This window comes from Scyliorhinus canicula, chromosome 31 (assembly GCF_902713615.1).
Source record: "Scyliorhinus canicula chromosome 31, sScyCan1.1, whole genome shotgun sequence".
Lineage (NCBI taxonomy): Eukaryota > Metazoa > Chordata > Chondrichthyes > Carcharhiniformes > Scyliorhinidae > Scyliorhinus > Scyliorhinus canicula.
This window is the reverse complement of record NC_052176.1, coordinates 11,313,620-11,332,748: the sequence shown is the minus strand read 5'-3', so window position 1 is coordinate 11,332,748 and position 19,129 is coordinate 11,313,620. Positions and strand designations below refer to the sequence as shown.

At 47.3% G+C, this 19,129-nt stretch overlaps 4 non-coding genes across 4 annotated transcripts; 3 read left to right on the top strand and 1 right to left on the bottom strand.

The window, feature by feature from the left end:
• Nucleotides 1-3,881: 3,881 nt before the first annotated feature.
• trnak-cuu lies at nt 3,882-3,954 on the bottom strand. Its single transcript has one exon. It is a non-coding gene; the product is annotated as a tRNA-Lys (tRNA).
• Nucleotides 3,955-5,012: 1,058 nt separating this feature from the next.
• trnar-ucg lies at nt 5,013-5,101 on the top strand. The gene is given in 2 exon segments: nt 5,013-5,049; nt 5,066-5,101. It is a non-coding gene; the product is annotated as a tRNA-Arg (tRNA).
• Nucleotides 5,102-12,454: 7,353 nt separating this feature from the next.
• trnal-cag lies at nt 12,455-12,537 on the top strand. Its single transcript has one exon. It is a non-coding gene; the product is annotated as a tRNA-Leu (tRNA).
• A 1,703-nt stretch (nt 12,538-14,240) lies between these two features.
• trnal-uaa lies at nt 14,241-14,323 on the top strand. The gene has a single exon. It is a non-coding gene; the product is annotated as a tRNA-Leu (tRNA).
• Nucleotides 14,324-19,129: the final 4,806 nt, after the last annotated feature.

Here is a 19,129-nt window from a genome sequence, read left to right as displayed (position 1 = left end):
TAAGAATTTACCAATTTTTTAACGGGGTTTCAGTATGTACAGTGTTCGACTATTTACCGCCCCCACCCCCACCCCACCCACCCACCGTCAAACAAAAGTTAAAAATCGCAGCATTTTTACTTCGCGCTCACGAAGTGGACCAAACAGAAACACACAGACAGAGGAGGATGGGATTTGAAGCCACGTGAACAGAGCACAATGGGTTATTGTGCATCACCTTAACCACGTGGTACAGCTGCTTTACTGCATGGCCCTTAAATATCCCTCAATCTGACTTCTTTGAGTTTTTTTCGCCGTTGGGTGTAAATAAAACATGAATCTATGATGGGAAAACACTAACTACTCAACAGTTGGGCTTGTGGCGCAACGGTAGCGCATCTGACTCCAGATCAGGAGGTTGCGTGTTCAAATCACGACAGTAAGTTTTCTGCAGCTGGTTTCAGGAATTTATCTATGTATGGGAATGTTCCCGAAGTGACTCCGTTCAAAACCACAATGCTGGTAATTTTTTTCGGATATTTCAGATTTAACCTCTCAGGTTTTTTTTGAGCAGTTCCATCAAACATTATCAAACATCAAACATCAGTAAGAATGAACACCAACACCTCCTCCACATTAGTCCTCAATACCGGTGCCGCGCTAGGCTGCGTACTTAGCCCCCTACTCTACTCCCTGTACACAGACGACTGCATGGCAAAACTTGGTTCCAACTCTATCTACAAGTTTGCTGATGATACGACCATAGTGGGCCGGATTTCTAATAACGACGAGTCCGAATACAGGAGGGAGATAGAGAACGTAGTGGAGTGGTGTAGCGGCAACAATCTCTCCCTCAATGCCAGCAAAACTCAAGAGCTGGTCATCGACTTCAGAAAGCAAAGTACTGAACACACCCCTGTCAGCATCAACGGGGCCAAGAGGGAGATGGTTAGCAGTTTCAAATTCCTAACGGTGCACATCACCAAAAATCTGTCCTGATCCACTCACGTCGACGCTATCACCAAGAAAGCACAGCAGCGCCTATACTTCCTCAGGAAACTAAGGAAATTCGGCATGTCCACATTAACCCTTACCAACTTTTACAGATGCACTATAGAAAGCATCCTATCGGGCTGCAGCACAGCCTGGTATGGCAACTGCTCGGCCCAGGACCGCAAGGAACTTCAGAGAGTCGTGAATACCACCCAGTCCATCACACAAACCTGCCTCCCATCCATGGACTCCATCTACACCTCCCGCTGCTTGGGGGAATGCGGGCAGCATAATCAAAGATCACTCCCACCCGGCTTACTCACTTTTCCAACTTCTTCCATCGGGCAGGAGATACAGAAGTCTGAGAAGTCTGAGAACACGGACGAAGAGACGCAAAAACAGCTTCTTCCCCACTGTCACCAAACTCCTAAATGACCCTCTTATTGACTGACCTTAATAACACTACACCCTGTATGCTTATGTAGTCACATTGCATATCTTGTGTAGCCCAATTATGTATTCTCATGTGATTTCTTGTATTTTCTTGAATTTTGTTTCATTCCCTTTTCGTCCATATACTGAATGATCTGTTGAGCTGCTTGCAGAAAAATACTTTTCACTGTACCTCGGGACACGTGACAATAAACAAATCCATTCCAATCCAATCCATTAGGAAACTCGCCAGCTCAGTTGGTGGAGCATAAAACTCTAGATCCCAGGGCCGTGCGTTCGAGCACCAAGTTGGGCGTTTCCATATTACTATCTCAGACTATTGAACCAAATGTTTGGGCAGCACGGTAGCACAGTGGTTAGCACAGCCTCTTCACGTCTCCAAGGCCCCAGTTTCGATTACCGTTTACGTCACGTTAAAAAGATCTCGCCGCTCGTGGTTAAGACCAGAAGTGGTGGGCAGTTAAAAACAAGGATGTCGCCCTTTTCGGACGGAGATGAGGAAATTTCTCACTCTCAGTGAGCTGTGCGACTTTGGAACTCTGCCTCAGGAATCGGCGGAAGCGGATCATTGATTACCTTCAAGGCAGAGATGGGGAAATTCTTGTTCAGCAAATAAATCAAAGGTTTATCGGGGTTACGTGCAAACACTGCATTCAGCCAGTTACCTGGGTGCACAAGCGGGCGGTTTTGTATTTGATATATCAGTTCCACACAATGGTGAAACGGTCTTAAAATGTCGTTCTCATTTCTTCACGTGTTCTCCACTGATATATTCGCCGCAATATCTTCTCTGGACACAAATCACGGCAGCACAAGTGGTTCACAGCGCCAGGGTTCCAGGTTCAATTCACTGTCTGTGCGGAGTCTGCACCTTCTGCCCGTGTCTGCGTGGGTTTCCTCCGGGTGCTCCGGTTTTCTCCACACAGTGCGAAGACGTGGATTAGGTGGATTGGCCATGCTAAATTGCCCTTAGTTACCATACGGGACCAGTCTTTATAAATAGAAACCTCATTTCGGCCCTAGGTCACTGCCCGTGTGGAGTTTGCATATTCTTCCCATGTCTGCGTGCGTTTCACCCCCACAACCCAAAGATGTGCATTGGCCACGCTAAATTGGCCCTTAATTGGAAAAGTAGTGTATTCTAAATTTATACAAAAATAAGTAAATAGAAACGCCGAGCACAAAGCCACCGTTCTGTACCTGTTCTCTCTGCTGTGTAACTGTTCTCTCTGCTGAGTAACTGAGCTTTCTGATGTGTAACTGCTCTCTCTGCTGTGTAACTGTTCTCTCTGCTGTGTAACTGTGCTCTCTGCTGCGTAACTGTTCTCTCTGCTGTGTCACTGTTTTCTCTGCTGTGTAACTGTTCTCTCCAGCGCCGGCTTTTGGGTTGCTGGCGCCCCGGGCAAGCTGAACTTCGGCGCCCTTGGGGGGGCGGGGCCGAGGAGGGGGGCGGGCTGAGGAGGGGGGCGGGGCTGAGGAGGGGGGCGGAGCCGAGGAGGGGGGCGGGGCCGAGGCCGAGGAGGGGGCGGACCCGAGGGGGGGCGGGCCCGCGGGGGGGGCGGACCCGAGGGGGGCGGGGGGCGGACACGCGGGGGGGGCGGGGCGGGATGCGGACCCGAGGGCGGGGCGGCGGACCCGAGGGCGGGGCGGCGGACCCGATGGCGGGGCGGGGGGGCGGAACCGAGGGGGGCGGGGGGTACCGAGCGGGGGGGCGGACCCGAGGGCGGGGCGGGGGGTGCTGTCCCGAGGGGGGCGGACCCGAAGGGGGCGGGGGGGACCGAGCGGGGTGGCGGACCGAGCTGGGGGGCCGCCCTGGGGGCGGGCGGCCACCGTGCATGCGCTGGTTGGCACCGGCCCAACTGCGCATGCGCGGGACCCGAGTCTCTGGCGCCCCCGAGTACATGGCGCCCCGGGCGACAGCCCGAGTTGCCGGTGCCTTGAGCCGGCCCTGGTTCTCTCTGCTGTGTAATTGTTCTCTCTGCTGTGTCACTGTTCTCTCTGCTGAGTAACTGAGCTTTCTGCTGTGTAACTGTTCTCTCTGCTGTGTAACTGTTTTCTCTGCTGTGTAACTGAGCTCTCTGCTGTGTACCAGTTCCCGCTGCTGTGTAACAGTTCCCGCTGCTGTGTAACTGTTCTCTCTGCTGAGTAACTGAGCTCTCTGCTGTGTAACTGTTCTCTCTGTCGTGGAACCGTGACTCTGCAGGTGACAGTTCTTCACTGTGGTTGTCTCAAATCATCCCCTGTTGTGGAAATGTGTTCCCGGTTGTGGAAATATAATCCGCCTGAAGCAGAACTTTTCTCCGCCATTACTGAGGCGAAATTCCAATCCCAGATTTATCAAATCTTCTCACGAAAGATTAGTTGAGGCGGCTGGATTCCTCGTCCAGAGACAGATCCTTTGTATTCCTGTTATCAAAACAGTTTGTTCACCTGAACATTCTCAGATAAGAGTGAGCCGCCCAACGTGGGGCTCGAACCCACGACACTGGGATTAAGAGTCCCATGCTCTACCGACTGAGCTAGCCGGGCTGCTTCCAAAAGCATCTTTAACCCTCCTCCTGAGGAGCTTAGAAATGCTAAGCAGCGAACTTTGTGTCACACAGTTTCCTAAAATTCCGATTCATTCTTCGGTCGCTGGGAGCAGGGGTCGAACCTACTGGGGAAAGTCCAACACCTTAACCGTTTGATCATCGCAGCTCTGTTCAGTCGGTCATTCATTAATAATGTGGTCGATATAAAACATTATAAAACCAGCCTGGAATCACTCCAGGAGGTTCTTGCGATGAACGGTGCCCCGGTGTTTATGTGAGGAGCGGTTGAATCGGCCATAAAAATGACCATTGGATTTGGCGAGAAGCCTTGAGAGACTCGAAATTCCCGGCTCCCCAAACGCACAATTCCACTGATTCAGTTGTTTGCAGAAGAAAATCAGTTACATTGGAAATATCCTAGAAGTTCATTTTTGCTTCACATGGAACAGCACCGAACTTCCCAGTCTGGATTACAGATTAAAGCAATTCAAACAGAGAAACTGACAACACAGAAGGAGACCTGTGCAGACCGAATGGTCACGTAATTACGTGATGACGCATCCACAATGATCAGCTGTTCTCCCCGGATCGCGCTCAGAGCACAAGCCTGGAGCAGCTGCTCAAACATTAAATACATTATTTTTTGTTACAAGTCCTTGGTCGCCAGTCTTTGAGAGATCAGAATTTCTCCATGGTGTCAGGAGTGGGCAGTATGTCACAAGGGCTTCACCGCCTCAGCCCGCTACTGTCATAGAATCATATAATCCATACAGTGCAAAAGAAGACCATTCGGCACAACGAACATATACTGACCCTCCCAAGGCTCACGCACCTGCCCTGCACTGGAATATTGGGTCCGATGGAGAAACTCAGCCCCCCACTTCCAACCCCTGAAATCCGCCCCCCCCTCATGAATGGGGTGAAGGATCGGAGGGTCAGTGCAGACTCGATGGGGTGAATGGCCTCCTTCTGAATTGTACTGGTTTCTATGGAAATAGATATGATCACAGTATTTATTCACATGGGATAAACATTAGCTCGTATATGACAGGCGGTGGCCACGTGGCCTAATGGGTAAGGCGTCTGACTTCGGTGAATATGATGATAACATCAGAAGATTGCAGGTTCGAGTCCTGTTGTGGTTGTGTTACACATAAATCCGGTGGAACTTGCTATCTCCTCGGTTCAAAGTTTCCATCCAAACAGTGCAGGGCTTTCTTTGGATTATAATTTCTTGTAACATTGTTCATTCAATTCGCTCTCATCCTAGTATTTTGTTTAGCCTCTGATGAATCCGCAGCATCTGTTTAACTTGGATAAAGTATAGAATAAAATATTATGTATCAATCGGTTCAATACAATTCTGTGGAGGAAATTCTAATATCGCCAGGAAGACAGACAGCCATAAAGCCATGGGTATTTGCAGCATGGAAACAGCCCTTCGGCCCAGCTTGTTAATGCCGCCCAGTTTCTATCACTAAGCTAGTCCCACTTGCCCGCATTTGGCCCATATCCATCGATACCCAACCTGCCCATGTAACTGTCTAACTGGTTTTTAAAAGACAAAATGAACCCGCCTCTACCAATGCCTCTGGCAGCCCGTTCCAGATGCTCCTCATTACCTTCTTTATGCTCCTCATTATGTCATAGACCTCTATGACATCCCCGCTCAGCCTCTTACGCTCCAGGAAAAACATTCCCAGCATATCCAGCCTCCACTTTTCACTCAGACCATCATGTCCTGGTAGCATCCTTGTAAATCACTTCTGCACTCTTTCTAGTTTAACAATATCCTTCCGAAAATAGGGTGACAAGAACTGAACACAAAATTTCATGTGTGCTCTTCTCAATGTCTTGTACAACTTCAACAAGACGTCCAAACTCTTGTATTCAATATTCTGACCTTGAAACCTAGCATGCTGAATGCCTTCTTCACCACCCTGTCCACCTGCGACACCACCTTCAAGGAGCTGTGAACCTGTACCCCTAGATCTGTTTGTTCTGTAATTCTCCCCAACTCCCTTCCATTACCTGAGTAGGTCAATCCCTGATTTGATCGACCAAAATGCATCACCGTACATTGATCCAAATTAAACTCCATCTGCCATTCCTCGGCCCACTGGCCCAAGAAGTTTAATAATGAGCTGAATCAACTGTTATTTTTGTTCAGTGGGATGAAAGATTATGTCACTGGATTGGGAATCTGGAGGTCTGAACTAATCTTTGGGACACGGAATAAATCCCACCATTCAAATTCACTGATGTAATAGATTTTCAGGGGGGTTGACAGGATGGATGCTGAGATTTTGTTTCCCGTGTGGGAGAATCGAGGACCAGATGGAATAATCTCAGAGTAAAGTGCCGGCAGCCTAGTTGAACCAAAAATGATGAGAACTTTTTTTCTCAGAGTATAGTGTACCTGTGAAAATGTCGTTTCGAAGCGAATGGAACGTCGAGGCTGGGTCAGTTAGTATGTTCGAGATTTAATCAATAAAGAAATCAATGGTTATGGGGATGAGGCAGGAAAATGGGTTTGAGGATTATATCAGGTCAGTCATAACCTCATTGAATGGTGAAGCAGACAGGATGGGCCGAATGGCCTACTTCTGCTCCTACATTTTACAGTGTAATGAGATCATCTGGTGGACTTTTTTTCACGGCTGGACGGCCGGTTCTGGAAATACATAATCTGCCATCAGTGCCCCAGATGAAGCTGGTGTCTGTTTGGAGCTTCTGAAGACGCATGTTTTCATGGTGCCAAACTGCTGCCTAAAGCTGGTGTCGTGATTTAAATCGATTATCAGACAGAGGATTAGGAATATCGGTAAAGAGAATGGTGCAAGACAATTCACTCCTCAGGCCTATTGATCTCCGAATCTAAACTTCATCCTCGTTCCGGAAACACTAAACGAATCATCAGGTCACCCTCAATAAGTGGCCCAACGCGGAGACGGAGGAAATGGATCAACGAGGAAGATGGATTCAGACTCCCAGATGCAAAGCACAATGGATTAGCAGCGCATCACCTTCACCTCTCGGCCAACTCGCCATGTAACCTGACTTCACCAAACCACCTCATGGACTTTAACATCCGCGATAACTAACGGAAGAAGTTTGTCTTTGTGTATTGGTCCAGATGTTCAGCCAGATGTGAAATATTGGAAATATAGTTTCTATCAGCAAATTACATTTCCATCACGTCGGCTGAGTGATTGTTCTCAATGGACTGTTGGGAAACACTTCAACACCATGTCCAAAATGTTTCTACACATTGTAAATAAAACACAGCGGAAAGACTGAACGATACAAACATTTGACCACATCATGATGGACATCACTCAGACGCCTTAAACACCCCGTCAATGTCGGAGTGATGACGATTCTAATTTGTTATCCAGCGAATACCTGCAGGACATTCGGCATCTTGACTCTGCACCGAACTACCGAAAGAAACAGGAGACACCCCAAGGAAACGTACGCAGACACCGTGTGAACGCGCAGGCGCCGCACAGACAGCACACTGGAGCTGTGAAGCAACTGTGCTAACCACTGTGCTACCGTGCTATCCCATTTGATTGCAAGTACAAAGCCACAGCCACTAACTGAACTGCGTTTAACAAGACAGTCATTGACAATTTGTTTGATAGGGGCTGTTTAGCACACTGGGCTAAATCGCTGGTATTGAAAGCAGACCAAGAAAAGCCAGCCGCACGATTCGATTCCCATAACAGCCTCGCCGGAATGGGGCGACTAGGGGCTTTTCACAGTGTCTTCAGTTGAAGCCGACTCGTAACAATAAGCGATATAATTTCTTTCAGCATTATAAACCCAACCTGAAATCACTCCAGAAAGTCAGTGCTTTCGTGCAATGACCGGAGTCCCAGTCTGTCTGTGAGAAGGGATAGAATCTCCGTATAAAAAGGCCATTGGATTTGGAGGCCAATCCTTGAACTACTGGAAAACCTCAGCTCCCTAAACGCACTGTTCGTCTGATTAATTTATTTGTGCAACAATATCAGTTACATTGGAAACATCCTGGAACTTCATATTTTATTGAAAACATTGCGGACAGTTGCTGAAGAAGTTGTGTATTTACTGCGGCGCATTAACCAAACAATCACAAAGTGTGCCAGCTTGCACCTGACTAAATGTAACCAGCTCCGATGCCTTTAAATTCCAGATTCACGAAATCAGTGAATTTAAATTTCACCATCTGCCGTCCTGGGATTTATTCTCTGTCCCAAAGATTATTTCTGTCCCCTGGATTCCCAATCCAGTGACATAACCTTTCACCCCGTGAACAAAAAACAGTTCATTCAGCAAATCATTGAACATCATCCTGAGGAGATTAGAATTCCCTCCACAGGATTGGATTGAACCGATTGACACAAAACATTTTGTTCTAATTGGAGCATCGATTGTTTGTCCAGATCAAACAGATATTGTGGACAGTTTAGCATCAAAAGAAAGCACCAAGATGAGAGCTAATTGAACGAACAGAATAGCAAGAAAGTAATGTCTGAGAAAAGCACGGCCATGTTTGGAAGGAAAGGGAGAATGTAAATAGCAGAGAATAGCCCCGTTTCCTCGACCTCGGGCTAATGGCCCAGCACGCTTCCGCTCCTTAAACCAGCAAACCTTCTTCTTTATTAGTGTCACACTTTTGCTTTCAGTCTGATCCGCTCTTTGACACCTGTTCTTCAGCTACCCACAGAACATTCGAGGTGACTAAGTTGAAAGGGAGATCCAAAATCTCCCATTCAAAGGAAAAGATGTGTTCCCAGGTCATGAGATTTCTGCTTAAATACGCACAGCAAGACCCGGCAGGCAAAAGCCCAGTTATTGACTCGATATTCTCACTGTCTGCGCAGAGTCTGCACGTCCTCCCCGTGTGTGCGTGGGTTTCCTCCGGGTGCTCCACTTTCCTCCCACAGTCCAGAGATGTGCGGGTTAGGTGGATTGGCCATGCTAGATTGCCCGTAGTGTCCTAAAAAGTAAGGTTAAGGGGGGGGGGGGTTTATTGGGTTACGGGTATAGGGTGGATACGTGGGTTTGAGTAGGGTGATCATGGCTCGGCACAACATCGAGGGCCGAAGGGCCTGTTCTGTGCTGTACTGTTTTATGTTCCATATGTTCAGTGACTCTGGTTGACGAATTAATATTGATCCCAGGACTCCGGGTGAAATTCGACTTCTCTTGTTGTAAATAGTCTGTCTGGTTGGATTGTTCACATCCCTCCGAGAGGGAAAGTTGGGAACTCGGTTTCTATTGTGATTTATTGTTCGATAATGCTTTATTTCCTTATTGTGAGCCATTCATGGACATCAGTACGTATATATATTGCTCCTCTCTGGGGTACTACTGGATAACGTTTATAATCCAAATTTAACAAAGTGTCACCTGGACTCGAAACGTTAGTTGTTTTCTCTCCCTACACATGCTGTCAGACCTGCTGAGATTTTAAAGCATTTTCTCTGTGGGTCCCTATTTGTGAGCTTTACAATGTTGTTATGTGTCATGCTGTCTCCTTCATTCGCGGGACTAATGTCAGGATGAGACTGCAGGAAAGATTCTGATAGGTATTTGCTGCAAAGCAAACAGGAACGTGCGTTATGATTACTTTTGATGAGAGCGAGAATGTAAATAGCCGAGAATAGCCCCGTTTCCTCGACCTCGGTGTAACGGCCCAGCACGCTTCCGCTGCGGCACTCTGCTCCCTTAACCAGGAGCTGCGACATTACTGCCCTTCGGTAGCCAGACAACTATTCACTTTCTCATTTGTTCTTTCAGCAAGAACACACGTTTGAGCAGACTGATTCTGGTCAGCATAGTTCAGATATTTTACTTTCGTGCTGAATGGTTGTTCTGTGAAGGTGATGTTATTTCTTCTGTGACGTTGCTCTGATGGGAAAGTGGGGAGTGACTGGAATCACCTTCATCGAAGGAAGTTCGGAGCGGCAGTTTCACCTCTCTGGGAACATTGATCAATCTGTTACTGATTTCTTCAAAATTTTCCTCAAATCAGAACCGCGAGCAGAGCGGCGCAGAGGGAAGCGTGCTGGGCCCGTAACCCAGAAGTCGGTGGATCGAAACCATCCTCTGCTATTTATTTTCTCATTCACACCAAAAGCAAACAAGTCGCTATCACCGAGGAGCACGTCAGCCTTTTTCTTTATTATAATCAAACTTTAGCTTTCTGTCTGATCCGCTCTTTAACACCGTTTCTTCAGCTAGCCACAGTACAGTCGAGGTGACTCAGTTGACTTGTCCCAGAACACTCTTCTGCCGCCTGTACTGGATTAACGTCCTTCTGTTTGGACAATGGAGGGGTTCTTCGGCTACTTGTCTGTGAAAGCAGCAAGGAAGCAGCTGTGGAGAGACAATCCAATCGCCAGGTTGCAACGCTCCAATTGGATACCGCATGTTGCTCGGATCTTAGACTCTCAATACCTTCTTGTGAGGATGAGTTCGGGCGGCAATTCGGTCCTTGTTGATTGGAGCAAACTGATCAATGCAGCAACAAAAAGCTCCTTAAGCCCCTGCGGCTTGGATAAGGATGGCACTCAGATACAGGACTCTTTCTGTGGTTCAAAAATAATAAAAGCATATCTAGTTTCTAATCAAATGACGATTAAGATAGAATTAAAGTCGGGCTTTGCGCGGAACGTACCTTCCTCCGCGCAGTGTCAGGGTGGGTGAGCATTCGAAGACGCTGCGTTGAGGTCGCAGTCATTTCTGGAAGCGTGGGTTCGATACCTCTCCAGACATTGGCTTTTCGTCCTCGATATTACAGTTCTCCAGCAAAATGTTAAATCCCAGGAAGATCCAATACCATCCATTCAATGGTGAAGCGGTGGCTTCAGGACATGAGATTACTGCTAAATTTCGCACAGCAAGAACCAACAGATAAAAGCCTAGTTAATTACTGCGTAATCGGCACAGTGACTCTGGTTGAGGAATAAATATTGATTCCTGGACTCCGGGGAAAAATCGTCTTCTCTTGTTGTAAAAAGTTTGGCTGGTTGGATTGTTCACATCCGTACATGAGGGGAAGATGTGAGCTGGGTTTCTGTTGTGATGTATTACTCCATAATGCTTTATTTCCTTATTGGCCCCCTGTGAGTTATTACTGGAAAACGTTGTCTATCTATTTTGTCCGTTTGCGGAGTCCAACTGGAACGCGCTTCAATCCAGCTTAGACAACGGGTCACCTGGACTCGAAACGATAGCTCTTTTTTCTCCACAGTTGCTGCCAGACATGTTGATATTTTACATCATGTTCTCTGTGGTTCCCTGTTTGTGACCTTTACAATGTTTCATGCTGTCTCCTTCATTCCTGGTACAAATGTCGGGATGAGACTGCAATAAATATTCTGATAGGTATTTGCTCCAAAGAAAACAGGGACGTGCGTTATGTTTACTTGAGGTGTGAGGGAGAATGTAAATAGCCGAGAATAGCCCCGTTTCCTCGACCTCGGTGTAACGGCCCAGCACGCTTCCGCTGCGGCACTCTGATACCTTAACCAGGATCTGCGACATTACTGCCCTGCGGTAGCCAGACAGCTATTCGCTTCTTCATTTGTTTTTTCAGCAAGAACACACGTTTGAGCACACTGATTCCGGTCAGCATAGTTCAGATATTTTACTTTCGTGCTGAATGATTGTTCTGTGAAGGCGATGTTATTTCTTCTGTGACGTTGTTCTGATGGGAAAGTTGGGAGTCACTGGAATCACCTTCATAGAAGGAAGTTCGGGGCGGCAGTTTCACCTCTCTGGGAACATTGATCAACCTGTTACTGATTTCTTCAAACGTTGCCTCAAGTACGACTACGGAGGGCATCAACCACGAGCAGAGTGGCGCAGCGCAAGCGTGCTGGGCCAATAACCAAGAAGTCGATGGATCACAAACATCCTCTGCTATTTATTTTCTCACTCACACCAAAAGCAAACACGTCGCGATCACCCAGCAGAACATCCGCCTTCTTCTTTATTAGCATCAAACTTTTGCTTTCAGTCTGATCCGCTCTTTGTCACCTGTTCTTCAGCTACCCACAGTACAGTCGAGGTGACTAAGTTGACTTCTCCCAAACATTCTTCTGCCGCCTCCACTGGATGAATGTTCTCCTGTTTGGGTATTGGTGGGGTTCTTCGGCTGCTTGTCTGTGAAAGCAGCACCAGAAGCAGCTGTGGAGAGAGATTCCAGTCGCCAGAATGTAACTCTCCAATTGGATACTTCAGGTCGCTCAGATCTTCGACTCTCAATATCTTCCTGTGAGGATCAGAAAGAGCGGGAATTTGGTCCTTGTTGATTGGAGCAAAGTGATCAATGCAGCAATGAGAAGCTTCTTACCCCCAGCGGCTTGGACAAGGATGGCATCAGATACAGGACTCTGGCTGGGGTTCAGAATTAGGAAAAGCATATCTTGTTGGAAATTAAATGACGATGAGGATAGAATTTAAGTCGATTTGTGCACGGATCTTAGCTTAAATGTCAGCGCATCAGGATGGCCGAGCGGTCTGAGGCGCTGCGTTCAGGTCGCAGTCTCCTCTGGAGACGTGGGTTCGAATCCCACTCCTGATATTGAGTTTTCATCCACGAGGTTAGATTTCTCCGGCTAGATTTTCAACCTCAAAATCTCCCTTTCAAAGGCAAAGCTTTGTTCTCAGGACATGAGATTACTGCTTTATTACGCACAGCCAGACCCGGCAGGCGAAAGCCCATTTAATGACTCGATATTCTCCTTCAGTCTCTCTGGTTGAGGAATTAATATTGATCCCAGGACTCCGGGTGAAATTAGACTTCTCTTGTTGTAAATAGTCTGGCTGGTTGGATTGTTCACATCCGCCCGAGAGGGGAAGTTGGGAATTCGGTTTCTATTGTGATTTATTGTTCGATAATGCTTTATTTCCTTATTGTGAGCTATTCGCGGACATCAGTATGTATCTATATTGCTCCTCTGTGGGGTACTTCTGGATAACGTTTACAATCCAGATTTGACAACGGGTCACCTGGACTCGAAACGTTACTTGTTTTCTCTCCCCACACATGCTGTCAGACCTGCTGAGACTTTAAAGCATTTTCTCTGTGGGTCCCTATTTGTGAGCTTTACAATGTTTTCATGTGTCACGCTGTCTGATTCGTTCCCGGGACTAATGTCAGGATGAAACTGCAAGAAATATTCTGATAGGTATTTGCTGCAAAGCAAACAGGAGCGTGCGTTATGTTTACTTTTTGTGTGGGTGAGAATGTAAATAGCCTAGGATTGCCTCGATTTCTCAACCTCGGTGTAACGGCCCAGCACGCTTCCGCTGCGGCACTCTGTTCCTTAAACCAAGAGCGACGACATTACCGCCCTTCGGTAGCCAGACAACTGTTCACTTCTTAATTTGTTGTTTCAACAAGAACACACGTTTGAGCACACTGGTTCTGGTCAGCACAGTTCAGATATTTTCCTTTCGTGCTGAATGGTTGTTCTGTTAAGGTGATGTGATTTCTTCTGTGACATTGTTCTGATGGGAAAGTGGGGAGTGACTGGAATCACCTTCACAGAAGGAAGTTCGGAGCGGCAGTTTCACCTCTCTGGGAACATTGATCTAACTTTAATGATTTCTTCAATTTTCCTGACGTCCGGCCCCACTGAGCGTCAACCAGGAGCAGAATGGTGCAGCGGAAGCGTGCTGGGCCCATAACCCAGAGGTGGATGGATCGAAACCATCCTCTGCTATTCATTTTCTCACTCCCACCAAAAGCCAACACGTCGCTTTTACCCAGCAGAACATCCGCCTTCTTCTTTATTGGTATCAAAGTTTTGCTTTCAGTCTGATCCCCCCTTTGACACCTGTTCTTCAGCTACCCACAGTAAAGTTGAGGTGACTAAGTTGACTTCTCCCAAACACTCTTATGCCGCCTCCACTTGATGAGCGTTCTCTTGTTTGTACACTGGAGGGGTTCTTCGGCTGCTTGTCTGTGAAAGCAGCACCGGAAGCAGCTGTGGAAAGATATTCCAGTCGCCAGAATGTAACACTCGCTCAGATCTTAGACTCTCAATAACTTCGTGTGAGGAACAGATAGAGCGGAAATTCGGTCCTTGTTGATTGGAGCAAACTGATCAATGCAGCAATGGGAAGCTCCGGAACCCCTAGCGGCTTGGAGAGTGCTGGCATCAGATACAGGACTCTGGCTGGGGTTCAAAAGTAGGAAAAGCATGTCTTGTTTGAAATGAAATGAGGTGAAGAACGAATTTAAGTCGACTTGTGCACAGATCATAGCTCCGCCGACAACGCGTCAGGATGGCCGAGCGGTCTAAGGCGCTGTGTTTAAGTCGCAGTCTCCTCTGGAGGCGTGGGTTCGAATCCCACTCCTGATGTTGAGTTTTCTTCCACGACGTTAAATTTCTCCAGCTAGATTATCAAACCTCAGGAAGATTCAATATCTCCCTTCCAAAGGAAAAGATTTGTTCCCAGGACATTAGATTTTTGCTCAAATACGCACAGCAAGACCCCAAAGGGTCAGTTATAGACTCGATAATCTGCTTCAGTGACTCTGGTTGAGGAATTAATATTGATCCCAGGACTGCGCGTAAAATTCTTCTCCCTTTGTTGTAAATAGAGAAAGCTTTATTTCCTTATTGGCCCCCTGTGAGGTATTACTGGATTCCAGTATTATCTATATTGCTCCTCTGTGGGGTATTACTGGATAACGTTACCTATTTGGACACTGGAGGGGTTCTTCGGCTGCTTGTCTGTGAATGCAGCACCGGAAGCAGCTGTGGAGAGAGATTCCATTCGCCAGGATGCAACTCTCCAATTGGATACTTCACGTCGCTCAGATATTAGACTCTCAATATCTTCGTGTGAGGAACAGGTCGAGCGGAAATACAGTCCTTGTTGATTGAGGGAAACTGATCAATCAGAAGCTCCTTAACCCGCAACCCCTTGGACAAGGATGGCACTCAGATACAGGACTCTGGCTTGGGTTCAAAAATAAGGAAAGCATATCTTGTTGGAATGGTAATGACGATGAAGTTGGAATTTGAAGCGATTTGTGCACGGAGCATATCAATTTTCAGGACGCGTCATGATAGCCGAGCGGTCGAAGGCGCTGCATTAAAAGCGCAGTCTATTGTCCAGCCGTTGGTTCGGATCCCACTTCTGACATTAACGTTTCCTCCATGATGATGCGTTTCTCCAGCAACACATTCAATTCTAGGAAGATCCAATAGCTCCGATTCAACGGGGAAGCTGTGGCTTCAGGACATGAGATTCTTGCTTAAGTTTGCACAGGAAACCCCACGGGTAGGAAGCTAGTTCATGAATTCATGATCTGCTCAGTGAGCCTGGTTGAGTTATTAATATTGATCCCAGCAAGCCGGCTACGATTCCTCTTCTCTTGCTGTAAATTTCCTGTCTAATTGGATTGTCAAGGTGGCTCAGTTGGCCTCTCCCAGAAACATCGACTGCCGCCTTTTCTGGATGAACTTCCCTCTGTTTGGACACGGAAGGGGTTCTTTGGCTGCTTGCCTGTGAAAGCAGCACCGGAAGCAGCTGTGGAGAGAGATTCCAGTCGCCAGGATGCAACTGTCTAATTGGATCGTTCTCGGCGCTCAGATCTTCGACTCTCAACACCTTCGTGTGAGGAACAGGTCGGCGGCATTTGGGTCTTTGTTAATTGGAGCAAACGCATCAATTCAGCAATGAGAAGCTCCTTAACACCCAGCCCCTTGGACAAGGATGGCACTCAGATACAGGACTCTGGCTGGGGATTCAAAAATAGAAAAAGCACGTCCAGTTTAAAATGAAATGACGATGAGGATAGAAGTTAAACCGATTTGTGCACGGAGCATATCTTTTGCCGCAACATGTCAGGATGGCCGAGACGTCGAATGCGGTGCGTTTATAAACTCAATGGGCTGCATAATTCCTGTTGAATTTGGTTTGGTTGTGAAAGTAACATCAAAAGAAACACTTTTTTGTCCCTCGCTTTTCTTTTCGGGATCATTGGATCAATTCGGTTCTTTCTGGTTTGTTGGCCTCCACTGCGAACAGAACAATAGACATACGGGACCAGTCTTTATAAATAAAAGCGTCGAGCAGATGGGCAATGCCGCACTGAGATTCTTCATAAAATCCTGAAAGAGCAATAGAAAACGTTGGATAACTCGGCAGGTCTGGAAACATCTGTGGAGAGAGAAAAACAGTTCCAGTTCCAAACCCAGTATGACCCTGCTTCCCATTCTCTGTTTCCCTCTCCACAGCTGCTGCCAGCCTGTTGAGATTTTCCAGCATTTTCTGTTTTTATCACGGGGCCACACGCCAGCACTAGCCGACTGACATGGACACGATGGGCGGAATGGACTCACCCCGAACTGTCACCATTCTCTGACTCTCGAAACGAAAGTGTAAGATCTGTGCAACGTGAAGTATCCAATTGGAGAGTTGCATCCTGGCGATTGAAATCTCTCTCCCCCGCTGCTTCCGGTGTTGCTTTCACAGACAAGTAGCCGAACAGCGGACAAACAGGAGGAAATTCATTCAGTTGAGGAGGCAGAGGAGGATTCTGGAAGAGGTCAACTGAGTCACCTCGACTGCACTGTGGGTAGCCGAAGAACAGGTGTCAAGGAGCGGTTAAGCCCCAAACATTCTCATTGTCTTTCTTTATAACTCGTCAAATCTATATTGCAGTGTAGCCATCTAAGATGGACACTGGACTACAAAATGGAGAACTGCTAAGGCTGCAGGGAAAAACAGTCTTAGTGAGGACAAGCAGTTTGCAGAAGACTAATTTGCACTTTGCACGTACAGAAACCAGTTTTTGGCCAAGTACAGAGTTTCAGCCAAAGGTGCAAATGGAAACAGATCTGCATAGTAATGAGGTGATCCAGATCCAGACCCTGGACAATAGAAACATTTAAGTATCAATGGATACTTTTTCATAGACGCCCAGACAGAATGGCGCCACAGTAACCAACACAAAGAACCATAGGGACCGCCCCACCCATCGAGGAACCACCCTCAGATTGGGGGGTTTGGAAGATATCGATTGGGAAAGGCCCAATCGATACCTGGCAGGTAAAGGAACCGCCCCAAGGGGGCACGGACTTCTAGGAGCTATAAGAATAGGTTATAGGACCTATAAGAATAAGAACATGGTTCGGTCTGTTGTTGCTCCGGCTGACTGTTTCGTTGCTCCGGCTCTGCTCTGCTTTGCTGCTACATCGCATCCTGACTCCAGTTCCATCACCAGCCGTTGAGCCATCAGCCATCGAACTGTAAGTGCCAATACAACGATCGCTACGTGATCCAGACCTTGCTAGATACTGACAACTTTAAGAATCTGAGAGTTGCAGACCAAGAACGGAACAAAGGTCTTGTCCCCTGACCTTGCCTGTTCCTGTCTAGATAAGTATTTTAGTTGTTTAGTATTAGAAGTCAGTTAGTTTCTTTAGCGTATGCATGTGCATTTATTATATTTGTTATAATAAATATCAATCGTTTGGACTTACTAATCGGTGTACAGATTTATTACTTTGAACCTGACCTTTATATACTTGTGACGGTGTCTCAATACGGCACCTGGCGACTCCGAGCATAATTACACATACAGAGTTATAGTAGTGTTAAGCACACGGCCTTTAAACGGAGGCGTATTAATCACACTCCAGTAAAACGAGCAACATTTAGTGGCGACATCCTGACGGGATGCGGTTACAAGTGGCACCCCCACTCCGTCGAGGACCCAGAAATTTGAACTAGAAATCTGAGTAAAGAAAAAGAAAAAAATCACAAGTAATCAAGGTGTTCAAACGAATAAACGTAATTCGGAAGTGTGTTTTGTGCATGCGTACTAACAGGGTTGTAAGGTAAACCTGAGAGCTTTTTGTTGCGACGAACTGTCAGGAGTTTTGTGAGCGGAACATAGCGAATGCCTTACCCGTCTTGTAAAACATTACCTCAACACCCCCTGTCCTAAATTAAGAGAGAAAGAGAAAATGGCCATGCAGGCAATGGAACGCCTCATGAACCCAGAACGGTTTGTGGTCGCAGCGACCAGCAGTAGCCGAGTAGGTCAGTGTCCCGTGTGGGAGCTGGAACTCCGCAAGTATCTGCAAGGAAAGGGATGGCCCCTTTGGAAAGAGGTCTGTATGAATGAGGAGACAGGTCCCGGAAGTATAGGACATACTTGGTGGGAGAACCTCTCTCAAATTCATAAGAAAAATCCGTGTAAAGCACGCAAGCTGATGGCAATCGTGTCCTGTTTGGCACAGTTGCGAGGCACTGAGGAGGTCGTTCAGACGCTCCGAGCAGAATTAGCAGAGAGAAATAGGATGAGCAAAGTGGATGTCAGGGACATCGAGAAAGAAAACATGGAACTTAGAGGGAAGCTGGCAGAGAAGGGTAGCGAGATGGATGATGCCAAGAGGGCACATCAGTCATGTCTAGCCCATCTGAGCAGTTCCCAGACCCAGTATGAAAAGGCCTATCAGGACGTGCAACGTGCCGTCCTGATAAGAGAAGAATCAGAAAAGCAGGTAGAGGCATTGCAGAGGCAATGCTCTGACCTAAAGGGAGCTTTAAGAGCACTCCATGCTGCCACCACAGAACAAAGACAGAGTACAGTGGATCATGCCAAGTGCAGGAAGCAGATTGCGGAGCTGCAATCTCTGCTTTCAGTGCAGAATGGGTTCCAAAGTACTTTTGGAACACAGCTAGATGAGGAGAATGCCCCAGACTGGCAGGAATTAAGTGAGACAGCGCAGCGCTATGTTCAAGGAACATGTGCGCCAGCAGCGCAGCAGAAAAGAAAAGCACCCCAACCCCCCACAGATCAAATAACTACCGTACCCATGAATCCAGTCACCACCCAAAGGAAAGCGACCACAGAAGGCGCACCCGATATCACCTACACCACCCCCTTAATTGTAACCCAACTCAGGGACGCGTGTGAGAAAATCACTCCGTTTCTCCCCACCGCAGACCCCCACCAATTTTTCGCGAAAGTGAAACAGCAGGCAACCATGTACGGCCTGGACGAGAGAGAGCAGGTTAAGCTCACGGTTCTGAGCTTAGACCAGTCTGTAGTAGCAGCCCTCCCCGACCCACAGAACGTTGGAGGAGGCACACTAGAGGAAATGCACACCTCCATTTTAGATGCCATAGGGTATAACCGAGGTGAC